This window comes from Siphateles boraxobius, unplaced genomic scaffold (assembly GCF_051911475.1).
Source record: "Siphateles boraxobius isolate OS27281-9 unplaced genomic scaffold, OSU_SipBor_1 6, whole genome shotgun sequence".
NCBI classification, from domain to species: Eukaryota; Metazoa; Chordata; class Actinopteri; order Cypriniformes; family Leuciscidae; genus Siphateles; species Siphateles boraxobius.
The window spans coordinates 12,726,702-12,749,610 of record NW_027509186.1 but is presented as its reverse complement, the minus strand read 5'-3'; the positions used below and the strand labels follow the sequence as shown (position 1 = coordinate 12,749,610).

Sequence of the window (22,909 nt, the reverse complement as noted above, 5' to 3'; positions counted from 1 at the left end):
ATCACTGTTATAGCAAAATAAAATGAGACACTCGGTCATTGATAACCTTTTTTATTTGAATAAACAAACAACTTAAAGTTGTTAAATGTTCTGGCATATTTTATTAATATAACTGATTACATGTAATAAAATCAGCATATTATTTGCAGATAATCGTAATTAGCGTTTATACGTAAAATGCATTTTAGATGCATGTTGTCAATAGCATGTTATTATTCAATGCAAACGTACGAGAATGTGTGGTCTAACTGTATTTTACATGCAAATACCTACAACTTTTTAATGAGATCACTGACTTGCACATTTAACATAACCAAAACCACCACATGAAGCTATTACTATAAGTCAGTGTGCAATTGTGGCCCTTTAAGGCTACACAGGAGAAAGAAAAGCATCAATATCAGCTCCATAAACTGATTTAATAATTTTACAGTACAATAAAATAAAAAAATAACTACATTTAGCATAAAATTATTTAATTTAACAGTCAATTAATTGATCAATCATTTAAAATGATTAAATAACAACTAAATCATATATCACCATTTCATGGTGCACAAGAGCAGGAGAGTTTCCCAGTGCGGTGCAGAAAAAGAACAGGCTGAACAAAACCAGCCAGTACATAACAAATCAGACCAGTGATCCAAAGTTTCTGAATATAGTGGTTTGTTAGAATGGTAAATAATCCTACTGTAGCAAATGGGACATAATATGATAGTCATGCTAATAGTAGTGATTAGAATGATTTGAAACGCTCTTCTCCTCATGTGGTTTTCCTCTTCTCTCTCTCTTCTTCTCTCTCCTGGTCCTAACTGCTTCAGAGCCCTGAGAACAGCCACAACACAAAACAACTGGATGCAGAGGGCCAGTAGGAACTGCAGCGAGAATTTTTGTGAATGTATTTGTTCAGTACATTTGTAAAAAAATAAGGAACAGAAGCAGGAGCCAAAAATAGTTATCCAGGCTACAGTGGAGCAGTCCACTCTATATCTGAGAGGTTTGTACTTCAGAAAGGTTACAGGATAAACCACTGCCAGGTAACGCTCAACACAGATCAGACACTGAAACACGGGACGGCCAGTAAGGTATAGACCTTGTAAAAAGAGTGGTAATTGTGAGATTCTCTGAAAGCAAGCTGACATTAAATAAATTAAACAATTCAGACAGATACCAAGCTCACAAACAGAGATTGAGGATGAAGATCTCTGATGCGACTCCACTTCCTGCTCCTGTGATGATGAGCCATATAATATAGGAGTATGTAGGAAAACCAAACAGGAGATTGATGCTGAACGTACAAATTCTCAAACGTTCAAGTAACCAGAAATAATCAGTTGTGAAGTTCGTAGATTCTTCAGGTGTGGTGAAGTTCACTGTGTAGTTGTTCATCTCCTTCGTGTTTGTCTTCAGCAATATATACTGCAACTGTGATTTACTGGAAAAGAGAAGCGTAAATAAACCAGTGAATTCAGCCTGATTGAATGAACTCAGAATAAGTAGGATTTGAATATTTTTGAATGCATCCAGTTTGAACGATCCAGTTTAGAATTCTAATAAATTCTTTGTTTACGTTCAAGTAACCAGAGCACTTTTTTATTAAGTGATATACAAGCTGTTTCTAAATGTCAAGGATACTTCCTTGGCAGGATTGGTTCTTCCAAGTCATTTCCTTCAGAGGCTAGGCGAGGCTCCTCTTTAGCATTCGGAGAACACGTAAATGGAACAGGCTAGCAAGTGCACATCATTGCGTCATTACGTCAGTGAAAAGGCCCGCTTTTGGCGCTGCAAAAATTCAAAAAGATCAAAAAGTTTTGATGATGTACACTACAGCTCAAAAGTTTGGGGTCAGTACGATTTTAAATGCTTTTAAAATAATTCTCTTCTGCTAACCATGTTAACCACTGCTAACCACTTTGTACAACTTAAAGCTGCAGTCCGTAGCTTTTCCTCTTCGTCGCCATCTCTGTTCGAAATCTGTAATTGCAGTTATTCGCGGAATTATCAACTTTACGTGAGTTGTACATCGGCATGAAACAGCGCGGATGAACACAATGTTTTGAGGAGACTGCGCATCTGTCAGTCGCCGCGCCGGTGTGGATACTGACATTCAGAATCACACATTCTACTTTTTGGAAGTACAGTATGACCAACATAAGAATTTTCACCGGAAAATGTCATCTGAACAAGTAAGTAACATTCACTTTTGTTCAGATCAACTAAGGGGGAAAAAAGCATAACATCTTACAACAGGAAAATTTTCACTTTACCGATCTGATTCAGCTCCAATGCTTGACAACGGAGAAGGCGGGTTTGGTTTTCTTGGAGTAGAGGTGAATTGCTCCCTCTCATAGCTAGCACAAAATAATTCATATTTACCATAATAGCAAAACAAAATCCAACAAAAGCCACAACAAAGGAAACTCCGTAATTGTGTAAATTAAGCGAACTACTCGGTTACTATCGTAACCTCAGTTCCCTGAGATAGGGAACGAGTATTGCGTAGCTATACACAGTGGGGGGAAACTCCTTTTCCTTGATTTACTGAAGCTTGTATGTAAAACGCATTTGCAGCTGCACAGCTAGCACATTGAGCATCTGGCTCGCTCATAGGCTGTGCTGCGGCAACTGCACATCCAATGGCGAGGGCACTTCTGAGCCCGCCGAGGAGGGCGTGGCCATAGCCTATAATATTCCCCCGAATTCGCCATTATAGCAGGTTTAACGACTGAAGTGACAACTCTTTCCAGGCTACTATAGTGCGGCCGGCTACGCAATACTCGTTCCCTATCTCAGGGAACTGAGGTTAGGATAGTAACCGAGTAGTTCCCTTTCAAACGGTCACTTCGTATTGCGTAGCTATACGCAGTGGGGACGCCATGCAAAATTCTGCACTATAAGCAGCTGGTTGCCAGTGAAACTCAGGACCCCTGAGCTCACAGAACAAGCCAGAAAACCAAGTATATATATCAGCCCGGACACTGTCAGGACCAGAATAATATACACATGTGTTAGTAACAGACCAACATAATATACTAATAAAACCAGACACCGTCGGGATTATTAGTATAAGACAAAACAACCGGCCAAAGCGGGTTTTATATAAATATGTATGTGATTGTGCACAGTAACATTTTTTAGACAAGACCAGACACTGTCAGGCCTTAATCATATTGAAAGCACCTTCGCCTGTAGGGAAGGCACCTCCCTATTATAAAACTTCATAAATGTGGAAGGCGAGGACCAGCTGGCCGAATCACAAATATCTTGAATGGGAAAGCCAGATGACCAAGCCCATGACGAGGCCAGGCCCCTAGTCGAATGGGCCTTGATACCAATATGGCAAACCTGACCCACTGAGGTATATGCCATAGAAATGGCATCCACTATCCATCTAGATAGTCTTTGCTTAGTGACTGGATCCCCCTTAGATCGGCCACTGTTGAAGATTTTATTATTTAGAAACCAAGTAATTTTGCTATATATTTGGACACAATTATTTCTTCTGTCTGTGACTTTGGTTCCCTTTCGTTGTCACTCCGAGTTACGTCGGATGACGACGAATGGGGTTTCGCTTAGAAAGCCTATCAACTTCGAGTATTACAAAACGAGCCAATGGCAAAGAAATGCCATGGGTCTGCGGAATTTGCATAGCGTAGGAAGGAGGAAGCCGGCAACATGCAGATATGTTTTCGCTTCGGAGCTAAGTTTATTCTTCTCTCCACAAGCCATCTCTGAATTGTCACCTTCACAAACGAGTACCTCGAGTGTTGGTGTGATGGTGATCTACAGCGAGAGCATGCTTCCTGCTGATCTGTTGCAGTGGTCTGCCAGTCGGTGCGTTTCTCCCCGGCTGCTTCAACACTTGAGTTTTCTCTCACTAAAAGAGCTTACACTTGGCACGTCTTTTTAAAGATGCCTCGCCCGTGTACTTCTGGTTGCGGCAGATTGGTATCGGACTCTGATGGGCACGAGCGTTGCATAGTATGTTTGGGCATTGATCATGCTAGAGCAGCGCTCGTGGATGACTCATGTTCTCTCTGTGGGAACATGACCATCGCGTCATTACGGTCGAGACTCGGTGAACTCGCAAGAGTGAGAGTCCCCTAATCCACCCCCGTCCTGCGGCTGGTGGCCCGCGTGTTTCAGTTGAAGCTACAGAGGAAGATGCCATGCCTGTTGCAGCATCACTAGGTGGGTTTGAGTCTTCTGGAAGTGAGGGCTCGTCACAGCTGCCACCTTCCGGTGTGCATACGGCTGTGCTCGAGTCTCATCCGGAGATGACGGCCATGCTTGCCCGGGCAGCCTCGAGCATCGGACTCGAGTGGAGGCCTCCACCTTGTCCAGAGCGCTCGCGGATGGACGATTGGTTTTTGGGTAAGGCCGCCGACCCCCGTTCTCGGCAAACCCCAATATCTTTCTTCCCGGATGTGCATGATGAGATCTCGAAGTCCTGGAAGACGCCACTGTCTTCTCGGGACCGCTCGCTGGTCTCATCCGCCTTTCCTCCCCTCGATGGGGCAGCTGCCCGTGGGTACACTGGGCTTCCCCCGGTTGAACGCTCTGTTGCAATGCAACTATGTCCTCAGAGTGCTTCTTCTCGGGGCGAGCCTAAGCACCCATCCAAAGCCTGTAGATTTTCGTCGACCCTGGCGGCGAAGTGTTACAGAGCGGCAGGACAGGCAGCTGCTTCACTGCATGCTATGCCCAATCAGCAGGTCTACCAGGCCCAGATGCTCAGAGACATGCACGAGGGTAGGACAAACCCAGGGCTCTTTGATGAGTTGCGCGGCGCCACCGACCTTGCTCTCCGGGCGACGAAGATTACCGCGCTCTTCCTGGGTTTGGTGATGTCCACAGCTGTGGTCCAGGAGAGACATCTGTGGCTGAACCTGGCTGACATGCGGGACGCCGAGCGGACCCGTCTGCTTAACGCCCCCTTGTCCCTCTTCGGCGGTGCAGTTGAAGATTTTGCCCAACAGTTTTCAACTGCCCAGAAACAGAAAGAGGCCATCAGACACATTCTGCCCCGCTGGCCCGCTGCTGCCTCCACCCAGCCGGCCGGGCAGACGCCTCGACCTGTTTCCCGCCGAGGGCGCCCTCCTGCGGCTCGCGCCCCTCCCGCCCGGACCACGCAGCAGCCTCCACCCAGGGCCAGTCGCGGAGGAAGCCGCAAGAAGGCGCCACAGCCCTCTCCTGCCCCGCCCCCCCGGGCCAAGCAGCGCTCCTGAGACGGGCTGCTCAGGGATGATGGTTGTTTCTCAGGAGGTGGTAGCAGGACCACTCCTTCCCCCGGTGGAGGGCCGGGGGACAATCTTTTGTTCTCCACTCCCCGCTGCTCACCCACGGGTGGGCAGCACCCTAATGTGGTTAAAGACAGAAACAATCCCCTCTTCCCTGAGCTCACAGAGTTCTCTCTGTTTCGGACCCTGAAAAGTTATTAAAGACATTGTTAAAATAGTCCAAGTGACTACAGTGGCTCAATCCTAAATTTATCAAACGATGAGAATACTTTTTGTGTGCTAGAAAGTGATAGAAAGTGGCTCAATAGCTAAAGCAAAGAGCAAAGGAGACAGAGGGCAACCCTGCCGCGTCCCACGAGAGAGGGAAAAGAGTGATGAACTATCAGCATTAGTTTAAACACTAGCAGAGGGAGCCGAAGATAGAAGGTGAATCCATGAGGTAATGTTGTGCCCAAAGACAAACTTATTTAATACAGTAAATAAATAATTAAATATGAAATTTACGTCGGAGCGCTAACACCACGCGTCTCTCCACTACATGGCAAAACCGGAAGTAATAGGTCCTCATAATGAGATTAAATGATAATATAATTTCACTTGATTTAATATTTTAACCCATTAAAACCGCACGTATCATATTTGATACACGAGTTTCTAAGACATATATTGAATCAGCGAGAGCAATACTTTCTTTGAAAACCTGTTGTATCTTTTTTGATATGTGTATTCTGCCATCTTGTGGAATTTCACTGTACTGCAGGCAGTAGAGGGGTGATTTTTTAGCTTTTCAAAATGGCGGCTGCGATTGGATCAAGCCAGACGCTTTCGGCAGGAAAATAAAGGCTAATTTCAAGTTGTTAAGGTAAAAAATAATATTGGATTGCGCCTGATATAATTAATTTAACACTTTCTGAATTGAAATAATGCATAATTACTTAATAATTTAATCGTTAAATTACAAGTAAATCGTGTTGGAAATTGTGTATCAAATTTGATACTGCATGTATTAATGGTGCTTTATGTCTAAACAGTAATGTCAAATTGTAGTAATGTTATCTACTTTATGACTACCACAAAGTAAAATAAAAGGGCTGGAAAAAAGATCAATGTAAAAAAAAGAGAGAAAAACTGCCTAAAATGTTCTATGTTTTCAAACTGTTAAAGGCATAATAGATTTTTTGTATCTAATATCTACACTGTTGTAAGCAAAACGTTCCCAAAAAGCCTGATGTATCAAATGTGATACAAAAAAATCATAAACAAAATGAGTTGGCAAATTTTTTTGGGGGGGATTTTGATTCAAGGCTTAATAAACATCTAATTTCCAAAAAATATAATTTTCTGCAATTTTTTTTATGTGTCAGGCTTTCTCCTTCCTCATAGGTCTAATTTAGGAGTAGTTCACTTTAAAATGAAATGTATCCCATGATTTACTCACCCTCAAGCCATCCTATTCTTCTTTCAGACTAATTTTATAATGGCAGTGGATTGCAACCAACAGATTGAAGCTCAAAAAAGTGCATCTATTACCCCTTTTCCACCAAAGCGTTTTGAGAGCCGGTTCGGAGCCGGTGCCTGCGCGCGAACCAGTTCTTTGTGTTTCGACAGCCAAAGAACCGGTTCTCGGCCAGGAAAACTGGTTCCAAAGCGGCACCAACTCTTTGCTGGACTAGAACCAGAGAACCGTTCTTTTACCACGTCATGCTTACGTCGGGGGCTGGGGGCGGGTTTAGATGTGTCCTAAACATCTTTTCTGAAAGCCAGAGCTTACGCAAAGCCAGGAGAAACATTTGCAGAAACACGATGTAGTCCGCCATTGTAATTGTTATGCTTGAAGTTGGCGCAAGCGTTTCTAGCTTTTTTTTAATTTTTTTTATTGAAAACATTATGTAAGCAAACAAGAAAACAGTCACAAAATAGAACAAATAAACGGAGAGAAAAAAAAGACAAGACAGGTGTACATAACTAATCAGAAAAGATTACATATCAAAGGAAAAGATTAAAAGACTTACATATTTCAATTGTTTTTAAAGCCTTCTTGGTTCACGAGTTAGAGATAATCCCAAAGTAATGTTGTACTTGCAAGCGTTTCTAGCTGAGACGTAAAGCGACGTACACAGTGACGTAACGACGTCGTTCGCTGGGCGCTCTAGAAGTGGAAAAACAAACAGGTTCTGAGGAGGTTCGCAAGTTGAACCAACTCCGAACCAACTTTGAACCAGCACCAGTTCCGAACCCGTTCTTTTTTGGTGGAAAAGGGGTATATCTGTCATAAACGAACTCCACATGGCTCCGGGGGGTTAATAAAGGCCTTCTGAATCAAAAGATGAGTTTGTGTGAGAAAAATATTCATATTTAACACGTTACAAAGTTAAATTCTAGCTTCCGGCCAAATGGCCATACACGGTCTACTTGCCCTAAATGCGCAACTTGTGACGTCGGAAGTATCGTAGTGTGTCATGGTGTAGCTTAAATTCAGCAGTGCGTCGCATTACTCGCATAAGTTGCGTTTTACACGTAAGTCAGATCCGTATGATCATTTGGCCGGAAGCTAGTTATTTTACTTTGTAATGTGTAAAATATGAATATTTTTCTTACATAAACTCATCGCTTTGCTTCAGAAGGCCTTTACTCAGCAAAGTTAACCCCCGGAGCCGTGTGGAGTTCGTTCATAACAACAAAAGCAATGATACAACAGTGTAAATACAGCTGGAAAACACCTCATTAATTATTCAAGGCCCCGTGCATGATGGGAACACCAGTATCAGAAAAGTTGAGTAATTTTACTTAATTTTATAACAATGATATTTTTAGCTTTAATTTCTACACGCTTGAATTAAGTACTAACATATAATTTACTTAGTTTTTTTAATTATTGCCTGAACTAACTTTTTCATGTAGAAATTACATTGTTTTTTTCTTTAGTATTTACTTCTCCACAAAATCATTTTTATCAGTGCAAATCTAAAAACATTAATGTTTCCACAAAAATCGATATTAAACATAATAGTCACAGATTGCTATTTTCTGGAGACTCAGAAAATTAGATTAACCTCAATTAACCTCGAAACTGTTTTGACTGACTAAATCTTAAAGGGATAGTTCACCCAAAAATGAAAATTCTGTCAGTATTTACTCACCCTCATGTTGTTCCAACCCCGTAAGACCTTCGTTCATCTTCGGAACACCAATTAAGATATTTTTGATGAAATCTGAGAGCTGCATCACTCCTCCATAGGCTTCTTGAGTGATTGAACTTGCAGGCCCCGAAAAGTTATTACAGACATCGTTAAAATAGTCCAAGTGACTACAGTGGCTCAATCTTAAGTTTATCAAACGACGAGAATACTTTTTGTGCGCAAAAAAACAAAAATAACGTCTTTATTTCAACTATTCATTTCCTTCTCTGTGGGCCTCGAGTCAGTTCACTAGTGTAATAGCGTAAGCTTCTGTTGTTGTACGTCACACGCATCACACACATGACCAGCGTCGGCCAATAGTGAGCCTATGTGTGACGTAGCTCTACACTATTACACCAAGTTAACTGACTAGAGGCCCACAGAGAAATAAAGTCGTTATTTTTGTTTGTTTTTGCGCACAAAAAGTATTCTCGTCGCTTGATAAACTTAAGATTGAGCCATTGTAGTCACTTGGACTATTTTAACGATGTCTGTAATAACTTTTCGAGGCCGGCAAGTTTCAATCCTTTTGAAGCCTATTGACTAGTAGGCTTGTATGTAGCCAACTTTTTTGGGCTTATTCACCGTATCCCCCAGAGTTAGATAAGTCCATACATACCTTTTTCATCTTCGTGCGTGCTGTAACTCTGTTTGACGCACCCACCGCTAGCCTAGCTTACCACAAAGACTGGATGTAAATGGCTACAGCTAGCATACTAATCCCAATAAGTGACAAAATAACGCAAACATTTTCCTATTTACATGTTGTGATTTGTATAGTCACAGAGTGTACAAATAACAAGGTCATATGAGACACAGACATCTTAACCGTATAAATACTGGGAACTATATTCTCAGAAGGCGAAGCACTGCTACTTGGGCGAAGTGATAACCGCAGCACCTGAGAGACGCACAGTTTTTTCTAACGTCAACAAAACCAATGTGACTAAGTTTACCTCTAGCTCCACTCATTTGTTACTGGGGCGATAGAGCGCGTTCGTGAAAACACAATAGGTTACTAACATTACAGGGGATACATGGAGTAGGGATGGGGAAATGAAGCCTTGTGAATCAATGAGGCTTTCCCCTGACTGTTCCGGGAAAAGATTCAACGCTTCGAGAGTGTCGAGAACAGCGCCATCTGGCGCTTATTTAAAATAAAGCAGCCAGAAGCCTGTGTTAGAAGCTCTGGCAGATGAAGCAACCACAACACACTCCATAGTTTCAATGTTATGTGTACAAATAAAAGCCTTACATGTTTGTGTTTGATTTGTTCATTAAATAAATTCATTTTCCCATTAAAGTGTGACAATAAAATATAATATAAGCTTATAAGATTTAATGTAGGCCTATTCTCTCTCTCTCTCTCTCTCTCTCTCTCTCTCTCTCTCTCTCTCTCTCTCTCTCTGTACACACACACACACACACACACACAGACAGACACACAGACAGACAGACAGACAGACACACACACACAGTCTGATAGGATCATCTGTTATTAAATGTGCTTATGACACTTGGCAGTGATAGTGCTTATGTAACTGTAGGAATGACAGAAAGGTGATAAAGTGTTTAATTATTTTTATCAAGAAATAAAAGCTGTTTCACAGTGTTGGGGCTGAGTCTATTTCTCCTCTTAGACAGTACTCCCCCAGCCTTAGAGAAGACTCTTTCACATGGGACAGAGGAGGCCGGGGTACAAAGAAACTGTAATGCCAATGTATATAGGTGGGGGTAGACATGTTTCTGCAGTCTCCAGTATTCAAGTGGATCTTCAGCTCTTTGTATGTTTGTCTCTGTAAGGTATTTATCCACTTCTACGATCGCATCAGAAGTGGCATTTGAGCTTTGCTCCACAGCACTGTCCAACAGAAGCCAAAGGTTTCCACCTTACAAGTGTGAAAACTGTGAAAATTATTATTATAATGTTTATTGGGAGTGACTGTACATGTACATTGATTGAATATAAGACACATCAACGGTCAACAATTATAAAATACAATAAAAAAATAAAATAAAATAAAAATACTTGAGCTGTGGGCTGTTGGGTTGATGGTGGTGCTTCTGTTGACTGAGTGCTTGATGATGTGGATGGTCTTCCATCTTCGGCCCTGATGACATTACCACATTCTGCTTTTAGCCGTTTGACAGCCTCTGTCATTTTAGTTTGGTTAAGGAAACCCAACTCTTTAAACCTTGGGTCCAGCAGATTTGCCATGGTCATTATACTGAGCGACTCCATATTCCAGATATGCTCCCTCAGACGCCTGATAAGGTTTTCAGTTAATTCCTTTGTTATTGGCATGGTTAACCTATGAAATAGAAAATGATTTACCTCGTGCAAAAATACAAATTTAATAATTCAATAATTTAATAATTAAGAGTATTCTACACAAATAAAAATAAATACCTTAGTTGTTCAACCTGTAATGAATGGTGAATCATTTTTAGCAAAGGAATTACTTTGGAGCCAGACACACGTTTTTCCTCGGACAGCTCTACTGTGGCCTGGTGGAATGGGGCGAGAACACACAGAACTTGCTGTATGGCTTCATAGTCCTGTGCATGAAGTGGAGCTATATCAGTTTTAAGTGAGGCAAGGGATGCTCCCACAGTTTGCCTTTCCCCATGCAGCCGTTGAAGCATGTGAAAAGTGCTGTTCCAGCGTGTTTCCACTTCATTCACAAGTTTAAGAACTGGCCTGTTCATCTCTTGCTGCACATGGGTCAACATTTCTTTGGCAGAGGTGCTGCTTCGAAAATAGGTGACCAGCTTTTTAGCTTTGTTCCGAATGTCACACAGAGCTGGTACCTGATCAAAAGACTTTTTAACCATGGTGTTAAGTGCATGTGCAATGCAAACTGAATGTCTCACTTGCAGAATTCTTGCACAAGCAATCATGTTTGCTGCTGCATCTGTGACAAGACACTTCACTTTGTCCTTGATTGCCCACTCCATCATGACATTCGTTTTCATCAGGGCCATATTTTCCGCTGTGTGCCTGTTTGGGAACTTCTCAACATCCAACAACACTGTATTCATCTTATAACTGTCATCAATGTAGTGGCAGGTTATTGCAAGATATGCATCCATGTTGATAGAAGTCCACATATCCGAAGTTACAGCAGTTGCTTTTTCCATGTCTGCCTTGGCCTCTTTGCTTCTTCATATTTTGAAGCCACCATTTTCTTTAAAGCCTTTTTGAGTTCAAAAAACAGTTATAGTAAAATTATATTATTATTGATAAAGATTTATTATATAGATTATACATAAAAATCAACCTCTGCTGCTATCCTCACCTGTCTGGTTGGGATTATATAGGAAGGATCAAGGGCATGTGTAGTGGGATCATTTTTTAGTATTCTGGTTACAGAATATGGAAGTATAGTGGGGAAGGATTTTTAGGGGGCACAGGTAACTTCCGGTCGCTTTTAGTTCCGTAGCGGGGAAGGCTATTTAGGGGCACAGGTAACTTTCACTCGCTCTTTGTCGGTTCACGCTATAGTTGGATCACAGGACAGGGCAACAGCACATGCGTTATAGAGCAGAGGGACGCCAAATATTGAGCGCGAGCTCAGATAGACGATTGCAGCAGTTGGTGGCTTACACCGCCGGTTAATGGGAAAACGGACGGATTTGCTTTGTTGCCCGCACAGCGTGCACGTATTATAGGCTGGGTGCAACAGATGTAATAACAGAAGACTGTTAGTGTGATTGCCTGTCACTGTTTTTCTTCCATCTTGTACTGTTTTGGGCCTTACTGTTTTATTTATTCCTTTTTATTTGTTTCTATTTATTTATATTATTTTGGGCTTGGGCAATGTGCAATATTACTCACTTTTGTATAATTATACTGTAGTTTAGTCCGATGATGGTGACCTTTATATCTGTGTGACCCTCCTTATTGTGTTGGTTGCAGTGTGGAGCGACGAATGTAGCTTTTTAAATCATTACTAACTGGGTTTATGCATGTTGTGGTCTTTTTAATAGACGTTTATTAGTATTAAGTGTAGAGTGTAGTGGGTCTTAACAGTATACGCCATGAAGTGTGCACATCGTTGATTTCTTATAGTATCTGTAACGATTACAGTGAATTGTAACTCAAGAGTGGGTTATTGTGGATCTAAGTGACCCTGTACTCTGTCCAGTTTCATAGTGTTTATTTTTATTCTTTATGTTTTTTTTTCTTTGTGAATAAATTATGAAAATGAGTTTTCAGCCTCTGGTCCGTTAATTCTGGACATATATTGAACCTACCGAAACTAGGGTGTAGAGATAGAAAAATATATTTTGTTTTATTCATGTAACATCACCTTACTACATAATTGGCGTAGTCGGGCAGGGTTTTGGCTGGATTTATTGAATTTTTTTTTTTTGGTATTATTTTTTTGGTTATTTTTTTTATGGTTGGCCCTTTGGGTAATTGTAAAGTGGGGTGAAGGAAAGACAGTGACAGGTCTTCGGCGGCGGGGGAATCTCGGATTGACCAGACCATCAGCACCAGAGTCCAAGGGGAAGAATGGAGGATCTACAGGCTCTTATGGAGCAGCTGCAGCAGCTTAAGGCGGACAATGAATTGTTGAGAGAACAGCTACGGGGACAATCACAGGTACCCGAACCCATGCCGGGACCCTCCACGAATCCAAATATGGCTCCAGTTGTTACCCCAGCAAGTGAAGCAATGAACGTTCGTTACATTTATGTGCCCAGGGAGCGTAAATGTTCAAAATTCACTGGAAAAATGTCTATTGATTTGCTAACTGTTGAGAAATGGGTAGAAGAGGTGCGTCGATGCTTGGATGTTAGACATATGTCAATAGCTGAGCAGGTCCTTTTCATTACTGACCACCTGGAGGGGGGTGCCAAGTCTGAGGTTAACTTTCATCCTAGTGTTAACAGGGACACCCCTGAGAAAATCTTTACTATTTTGACTGAAAATTATAGTTGCACCCAGTCTTACGTAGCGGCACAGTTGCAATTCTATCAACGCACTCAGCGAGAGGGAGAATCTTTACGTGATTATTCACATATACTTAAGTCTCTGATGGATATGGCTGTACGTAAAACCCCTGGAGGTATCCCAAATTCCGACGTGCTGTTGCGTGACCAATTTATTGAAGGTGTGCTGGACGACACGTTGCGTAGAGAGTTAAAACAACGTGTTGTCACAGTACCAGCTATCCTTTTTGTTGACCTTCGGGGTGTTGCCCTTAGGTGGGGGGAGGCCAGTAGGCAGAGTAAATCTAAACCTCGGGCTTATTCCTGTGACACCTATTCTCAGGCGGTGGATAGTTTCGAAGTTAGTGCAAGTGCTGTTATGGCTAGGTCTGGTGATGAAATTACTGAGATTAAAGAGTGCCTTCGTAAACAGCAAGCCCAATTAGATGCTCTAATGAAACAGGTTACTCCCCAGCTACCACAGCCTACCCAGAGTATGACGGCCTCTCATGCTAAACACTTCCGCTTCCAAGCAGATGGTAAGCCAATATGCCACCGCTGTAATAGGGCTGGTCACATTGCCCGTTTTTGTAGGGTAAACCTTAGTGCCTCCAAAAACCGCACAGAATCAGGCTCTGAAGTTGGAATGCAAAGCCAAATAGTGGGAGGGGGCCAGGACTGCCAACTGTCGGGAAACTAGACCCCTCTGGTGCCGTGAGCCAGGCACCAGAAGAGGGTTTTGTGGGCTCATCTGAAGGTCAAGTGCCAGATCCTGTTCGACTCATTGGAGACTGCCCTGTTGTGGACATCAACATGGGGGGTATTATGACACCTTGCCTGGTAGATACGGGGTCGATGGTTACCACAATCAGAGAGAGCTTCTTTGAAAAACACTTCAAGTCGACAGGCAGGCTGTTGAAAGAATGCCATTGGTTACGGCTGAAAGGCTGCTAACGGGCTAACAATCCCATATAAAGGGTATATGGAGCTGGACATCACTGTGTTGGGCAAGACATTAACACGAATGGGGGTGTTGGTGGTAGAGGATCTCCAGGGTGAGTCCACACAGCAAGAGCAGTCCGTGCCTGGTCTTTTAGGGATGAACGTCATTGGTCGCTGCTACCGCCTATTCTTCGAACAGTTTGGCTCCAGTCTGTTTGACTCATCCACTTTTCAAACGGCCAGTAAGGTGTGGAAGGAAGCTCTCTCCAGGTGTCAGCGCATGGAAGCCCTTAATTTAGGCGGATACTTGGGCAGAGTTAAAGTCCATGGTCGAGCGGTGCGCATCCCTGCTGGGTCCCTGAGGTGGATTAATTCCCTGTGTTCATCAGCGGCTCAAATTAGCCTCCCGTCAGTACTCCTTGAACCTTGTGTGTCAGGAAATTCCTTGCCGCCAGGTATTTTGGTATCTTCAGCCCTTCTTGCTGTTCATCAGGGCAGCATTGAGATTCCTGTAGTTAACGTGAGTACAGAGGATGTTTGGCTACAACCTCACACATTGCTGGGTGAGCTACAGGTGGTTGACCCACCTCAGTTGGGAAGCTCGTTCCGAATGGAGGAGACCGATGACCAGGATGTCATTGCTGTGATTCAGACAGTGATGGCAGTGGGTGTCCCACCCCCTGGTCTCTCCAGCTTGTCATGGGCTAACCTCTCCCCTGAACAAAACAGACAAGGGGTAGAGTTGCTGAAAAAATATAGCTCCGTTTTCAGTCAAGGAGAGGGAGACCTGGGTTGTAGTACAATGGTGGAACATGAAATCCCATTGTTGGATGATGCGCCAGTGCGTCAGCGCTATCGAAGGCTCCCGCCATCACAGTACGAACAAGTTAAAGCACACATTCAGGAGCTACTGGAACGAGGAGTGGTTCGTCAGAGTTGTAGTCCGTACTCCTCTCCAATTGTGGTAGTCTATAAGAAAACAGGGGAAATCAGGCTGTGCATAGATTATCGTTTGCTTAATGCTAAAACAAGGAAGGATGCTTACCCCTTGCCACGCATTGAGGAGACCTTGGATGCACTCTCTGGTGCCCGGTTGTTTTCAACGTTGGACTTGGCAAGCGGTTACACTCAAGTGCCTATGGCAGAGAAGGATAAAGCAAAAACAGCTTTCTGTACACCATTTGGGCTTTTCGAGTTCAACCGGATGCCATTCGGGCTTTGTAACGCTCCAAGTACCTTTCAACGCTTGATGGAGAGAATCTTTGGGGACCAAAGTTTCCAGTCCTTATTGCTGTACTTGGATGATATTGTGATCTTTTCATCATCCTTTGACCAGCACCTCCAACGCCTCAGTTTGGTACTCACGCGTCTTGAAGAGCACAACCTGAAATTAAAACTGGAGAAATGTCACTTTTTCCAGCCTGAAGTCTGCTACCTGGGTCATGTGATATCGGCATCTGGTGTAGCAACGGACCCTTCTAAGATAAGTGCTGTGGCTGAATGGCCACGACCTACATCTTGCACTGAGCTACAGTCGTTTCTGGGGTTTGCCTCCTATTATCGCCGTTTTGTAAGGGGTTTTGCCAAATATGCTTCCCCACTTCATCGCCTGGTGGCTGAAATGGAGGGCACCAAGAAGAAACGCAAGACTCTGGGAAAGAGTGCTATAGGAGAACGGTGGGGTGATGAGTGTGAAAGTTCATTTCAAACCCTGAAAGGGCTGCTTGTGAGTGCACCAGTCTTGGGCTATGCCGATTTCACAAAACCTTTTGTTCTCGAGATTGACGCCAGTCAAGCTGGCTTGGGGGCGGTGTTATCCCAGGAGCAGGAGGGGAAGCGACGACCGATTGCTTTCGCAAGCAGAGGCCTCAGACCCACAGAAAGGAACATGTCAAACTATAGTTCCAGAAAGCTGGAATTTTTGGCATTGAAATGGGCAGTGACCCAAAAGTTTCGGGAGTACTTATTGGGGAACACGTTTCTTGTGCTCACTGATAACAACCCCCTTAGTTATCTACAGTCTGCCAAGCTGGGGGCCGTGGAGCAACGTTGGGCATCAGAATTGGCAGTGTTTGATTTTGAAATCAAGTATCGACCAGGGCCAACCAATCGTAACGCGGATGCCCTGTCACGCCAGCCATGTTCCCAGAGTACATCTCTTTTCCCGGGTGTGACAGTGCCACCCGAAGTCCATGAACAAACATTGAGTATGTCTCAAGAGTCTCAGGTTGTTTCTACCTGTCGAGCGATTGCGGCCTTTCCAGCACGGCCCAAATCGGACTTGATATCTCTACAAGCGGCAGACCCAGTGATCGGGGCATTTCTACACCACTGGAGAAGAGGAAAGCCCCCAACAAAGCAAGAAAGAGTCGTGGCTTGCAAAGGCCTGAAGAAGCTGGTTCAGCAGTGGTCAAGAATAAAGGAGAGTGAGGGCGTCCTTTACCGTCAAATACAAGCATCGGGGGAAGGGCACGTTTTGTACCAGCTACTGCTGCCCCGGTGCTTGCAGGCGGAAGTCCTTAAACAGCTCCACGACGAACACCGCCATCAAGGCATTGAACGGACCACCAGTCTCGTAAGACAAAGGTGTTTTTGGCCTTTTATGCACAGAGACATTGAGAAATATTGCCAAGAGTGTAATCGTTGTATGCTGGCAAAAGCAGGGCAACCCAAAGTTCGAACATTTAGGGGAAGTTTAGCGGCATCAAGGCCACTGGAGGTCCTTGCTATTGATTTCACTTTACTAGATAAGGCCAGTGATGGACGAGAGAATGTGCTTGTTGTCACAGATGTGTTCTCTAAATTTGCGCAGGCGTATCCAACCCCAGATCAACGAGCCAGCACAGTGGCCCGAGTCCTGACTGAGAAGTGGTTCTACACATATGGGGTCCCCCAACGTATCCACAGTGACCAAGGACAGAGTTTCGAAGGGGACCTTTTAAAACGACTCTGTAGCCTTTATGGCATTGAGAAAAGTAGAACCACACCATACCATCCTCAGGGCAACGGACAATGTGAAAGATTCAATCGGACCTTGCATGATTTGCTACGCACTCTTCCCCCTGAAAATAAGAGAAAGTGGCCGCAATATTTACCTCAGGTTCTCTATGCCTATAACACCACCGAGCATCAGTCTACAGGCTACTCTCCTTACGAGTTGATGTTTGGTCAGAAGCCCCAGTTGCCGGTTGACTTTCTGCTAGGTGTGTCCTCAGAGGGTCAGGCACCCAAATCAGCACAGGATTGGATGGATGAACATCAGAACCGCCTTAGTTCAGTTTACCTGCATGCAAGGGAGCAACTCAAACAAGCCATGGAACGGAGAAATAGACATTACCAGCCAAATGTAACGTCTCCTCTTCCTCCTGGAACTTTGGTATACAGGAGAAAGCATCTTACAGGACGTCATAAAATTCAGGATGTCTGGGACCCTGCTGTTTATGTGGTTGTACAAAGTATGGACGAAGGAAGGGTCTGCAAAGTATGTCCTCGAGATGGTGTGGGCCCAGAAAGGAATTTGAACAGGTCCGAGCTTAAAGTGTTACCATCTACCACCGGTGGGCCCATGATACAGCTCCAACCCCAACCAGACCTGGGCCTGTCTACCAGTGACCTACCTCAGCAAGGAACTCCCAGTATAACAGAAGATAGTGACCCTGAAGGGGTTATACTTGCAGTAGAGATGGAACAGCGGCAGGATCCGGTCCCCTCCCACGTTTCGTTTGAGCAAGTAGCCACAGAAACACATAATGATACCAATCCATTCTCCAATGTATTACACACATTGAACAGCCCCAGTGATGGGGTAAGTGTAGCATCTCATGAGCCCAACACAATGCAGGTCCGGCCCAGAAGAACCATGGCAGGGCAACATAGAAACCCTTTTCACCTCCCAAGATCAGTAAACCAGATGTTTGTTACCGCTGCTAGTACGTCTCAAGTACCCCAAGCCCCTGTGTTTAGACCCTGGTTGTAGGTTGTCACCGGGACGGTGACCTTTTAAAGTGGGGATGTATGTAGTGGGATCATTTTTTAGTATTCTGGTTACAGAATATGGAAGTATAGTGGGGAAGGATTTTTAGGGGGCACAGGTAACTTCCGGTCGCTTTTAGTTCCGTAGCGGGGAAGGCTATTTAGGGGCACAGGTAACTTTCACTCGCTCTTTGTCGGTTCACGCTATAGTTGGATCACAGGACAGGGCAACAGCACATGCGTTATAGAGCAGAGGGACGCCAAATATTGAGCGCGAGCTCAGATAGACGATTGCAGCAGTTGGTGGCTTACACCGCCGGTTAATGGGAAAACGGACGGATTTGCTTTGTTGCCCGCACAGCGTGCACGTATTATAGGCTGGGTGCAACAGATGTAATAACAGAAGACTGTTAGTGTGATTGCCTGTCACTGTTTTTCTTTCATCTTGTACTGTTTTGGGCCTTACTGTTTTATTTATTCCTTTTTATTTGTTTCTATTTATTTATATTATTTTGGGCTAGGGCAATGTGCAATATTACTCACTTTTGTATAATTATACTGTAGTTTAGTCCGATGATGGTGACCTTTATATCTGTGTGACCCTCCTTATTGTGTTGGTTGCAGTGTGGAGCGACGAATGTAGCTTTTTAAATCATTACTAACTGGGTTTATGCATGTTGTGGTCTTTTTAATAGACGTTTATTAGTATTAAGTGTAGAGTGTAGTGGGTCTTAACAGTATACGCCATGAAGTGTGCACATCGTTGATTTCTTATAGTATCTGTAACGATTACAGTGAATTGTAACTCAAGAGTGGGTTATTGTGGATCTAAGTGACCCTGTACTCTGTCCAGTTTCATAGTGTTTATTTTTATTCTTTATGTTTTTTTTTCTTTGTGAATAAATTATGAAAATGAGTTTTCAGCCTCTGGTCCGTTAATTCTGGACATATATTGAACCTACCGAAACTAGGGTGTAGAGATAGAAAAATATATTTTGTTTTATTCATGTAACATCACCTTACTACACATGGATGAGGCCCTTGAAATCCTCATCCTCAACCACTGTAAATGGCGGTGAGTCTTTTATGACCATGTTGACCAATGCCTCATCAACCATTTGCTTGCGAGATACTATAATGAAAGAAGAAATATATCTGATACATAATTAATTGAAATCATGATAATGCATTCACAATTATTAATAAAAATCATGAAGCAACAGTCCTACTTTGTGTGCTTGGATTGTGGGGCTGAGCAGTCTCATGCAAAGCTCTGAAATGCCTTAGCATGGATGATGTGTTGTTTCTATAAACAAGCTCTTTGTCACACACCTTGTCAAGCACCTCACCTTCTAAAAAAGTTATATGAAAGTAAGAAATTACGTACAACAATAACATTTTTAAATATATATATATATATATATATATATATATATATATATATATATATATATATATATGCATACACACATTGGAAGCTATAAGCTCAAAATATTCCCAGATAGGGGAAGTCATTGCTCTAAATACAAACCCTTCACCAAACACCAACACCCTATCCCCTCTCCCCTAAGCCCACCCTAATCCCAAATACCAACACCAAATTACCTAAAATCACCAAAAGTGCAAATAAATTACAAAAACAAAAAGACAAAAGAAAAAAGAATAGCCTAAGTAGTGAAAAATAAATTTTGGTTATTTAATGTATTATATTTATTAACTTTCAAAGTACAGCATTCTCCTGAAACACCCATCAACCAGACTGAGCCAACAATGACTCATTAAATGAGATCTGGAGTTCGAGCCTTCTGACACCCAAAGCGAAACGCGCACGTGATTGGACAGAAAGTGAGGCTTCATTTGTCATCGATCACGTGACTCTGGGGAAACCAATACACACCCCGATACGGGGCTTCACTAGAAATTGTGTCGCATGTGTGATACGCGCATCGAAGCTTCAGTGTCATACGTAACATCACTAACATGGAGCCCGGGAACAACTGCAAGTAGTTACCTCCCTATTCATATAATAGTGTCACTAACGTTACATTAGATCAAGCTAATGGCACTGTTGCAGTAGGCTAGTCATCTAAAAACATAACAGAACACTTACCGCAGCCACAGGTGATCGACTTTGTCCCGTCTGTGCTATCGATGGGATGGCCGTATCCTTCAGCACACGTTTAATGGTCCGTGTGGCAAATTTCATTTTCTCAAAATAGTCGTCCTCAGTGAAATGTACTGAGCAAACACGGTGGCCCTTGATGATCTCTTTAGGTGTGTTTGGATCGATATCCAGAGCAAGTAGCCATTGATTCATCAGGTTAGCGTTTTTGATTGGAATTCTATGAAACATCATGGTATTACCTGGTCTCTCCTTTTTATTGTTGCAGCTCTTTACAATACAGCGAACACCCATGATTGTAAACTAAGCTTTTACTATCTAGTAATTGCTGACTATATTACTCCAACTCTGAGCGAACTCTCTGCTCAGGTGCTGCGGTTATCACTCCGCCCAAGTAGCAGTGCTTCGCCTTCTGAGAATATAGTTCCCAGTATTTATACGGTTAAAAGATGTCTGTGTCTCATATGACCTTGTTATTTGTACACTCTGTGACTATACAAATCACAACATGTAAATAGGAAAATGTTTGCGTTATTTTGTCACTTATTGGGATTAGTATGCTAGCTGTAGCCATTTACATCCAGTCTTTGTGCTAAGCTAGGCTAGCGGTGGGTGCGTCAAACAGAGTTACATCACGCACGGAGATGAAAAAGGTATGTATGGACTTATCTAACTCTGGGGGATACGGTGAATAAGCTAAAGTCCAAAAAAGTCGGCGTGTTCCTTTAACAGAAAAACTGAGACTCACACCAGCTAAATTAATGTGATTTATATATATATATATATATATATATATATATATATATATATATATATATATATATATATATACAGTAGAAAAATCAAATAGAATTTCTGACACTGGCCAGCACACCTGCCACTCAATCAACACCAAATATTCAAATTGTTATACCAAGCATTTGAAAAGGAGAGAGAACGAACTCTTTAATCATCTGTGTTATGATAGGATGTCAAGTTTAATGCAACATTCTCAATGGAAAGCAAGGGAAAGGTGACACTGGGTCATCGACAAAACCTGCCCGTCCCACACACAATATAGATGGTCACCTGGTAAACCATATTACTGAGTTGGCCCTGTGATAAAATAAACAAATATTTAAAGGGTTTATTAAAAACAGTAAAGACCAATTTTATTAACCATGAACATGTTAAATAGTTTGATATGGACGAGCATAGACTACATTTTTTAATGCACAAAGCACAATGACAGTGGCAACCAAAAACCACATTGAAGTCGCCATGAAACTAAAATGAACAATTCCTATTTTTTTATTTAATGATACAGATGATCTATCATTGCCCATCATTATTTTTGTTTAATCTGTGTGCCCTCGTAATCTTACATCCTGTCATGGTGTGGGTTTTGTCTTGTCTGTCACGTGATTCCCTGTTTGTCATGTGATCCTGTGTCTTGTCATTTTGTTCATTGTTTGTTCATTGTCCAAAGATGTTCCTTGTCTTGTGTATTAGTCTCCCCAGGTGTCTCGGATTAACCACGCCTATGGAAGTAAAATAATGGCAAATGTTTTTGAAACAAAAAGTCTGTTGTATTGTACTACTTGAAAAAAATATGCATTGCATTAACCCTGCTTGTATTTTTATGCATTGTATTTTTAGGGCTTGCATTTTTATGGGCTGAAATTTAGCATGGTTGAATATTTAAGCTGTGAATATTTAAATTCAAAACATTTCAAACACATTTTCATTGGTAAAATTTCAATAATCCATATTCACCCTTCATATTTCACTTCCAAAATATTCAAACTGATTAAAAATACAACCTACAACCTATAATATTCAACAGCCGGTTTTCGGTCCATTTTATTTTGCTTTCAAATTCGCTTCCACAAATTCAGCGGTTCAAATTCGACAGTAAATTCAACGTTGACATCCAGGAACTGCAGGAAAAGCAGTAGATTACTGAGCATAATCTCCATCTGCTGTTAGTCGACCTCACCAGCAGGGGGTGCAAGCGTGTGTTGTTGACGAACACCAGAGCAACAGTTAGAGCAAGCCATTCATTCATAAAAACTCATTTACAACAATGTAAGTGTATCTGTGATTATTATGTTTTATGTGAAATTCGTGTCTTCACGATTACTTTTCCTGTGTAGCCTACATGCATCTCTACCGTGAACGAGATTATAATGTTATTCCCCCGATGCGGATGTATACAGATCCAATGTTACATTTGAGTTTGACATATCTATTGGTTGTTTAGTTGCCTCAACCTTATATTGCGGCAATTGTGCTTCATGCAGTAGCTACTAGGGTTTCCCTCAATACTTCCCCTGCTGGACATATAAAACGCTTAACGTGGCTTAATGGACTAATACAGTGATATAAAAGACCAAACTCGCAGGCAAGCAGAAGGACTCAGAATATAAACTAAACGCGCAAAGTTTAAAGCTGAGCGTGTCTCAGTGATACTGGCATAAGTTGGCTTGACATTGGACATTCGCACATTTAGGGACCGTCTCTAAAGTTACATACGA

At 42.6% G+C, this 22,909-nt stretch overlaps 1 pseudogene; it reads right to left on the bottom strand.

Moving 5' to 3' along the window:
* Positions 1 to 547: 547 nt before the first annotated feature.
* Positions 548 to 1,389, bottom strand: LOC143715700 (hydroxycarboxylic acid receptor 2-like; annotated as a pseudogene).
* Positions 1,390 to 22,909: the final 21,520 nt, after the last annotated feature.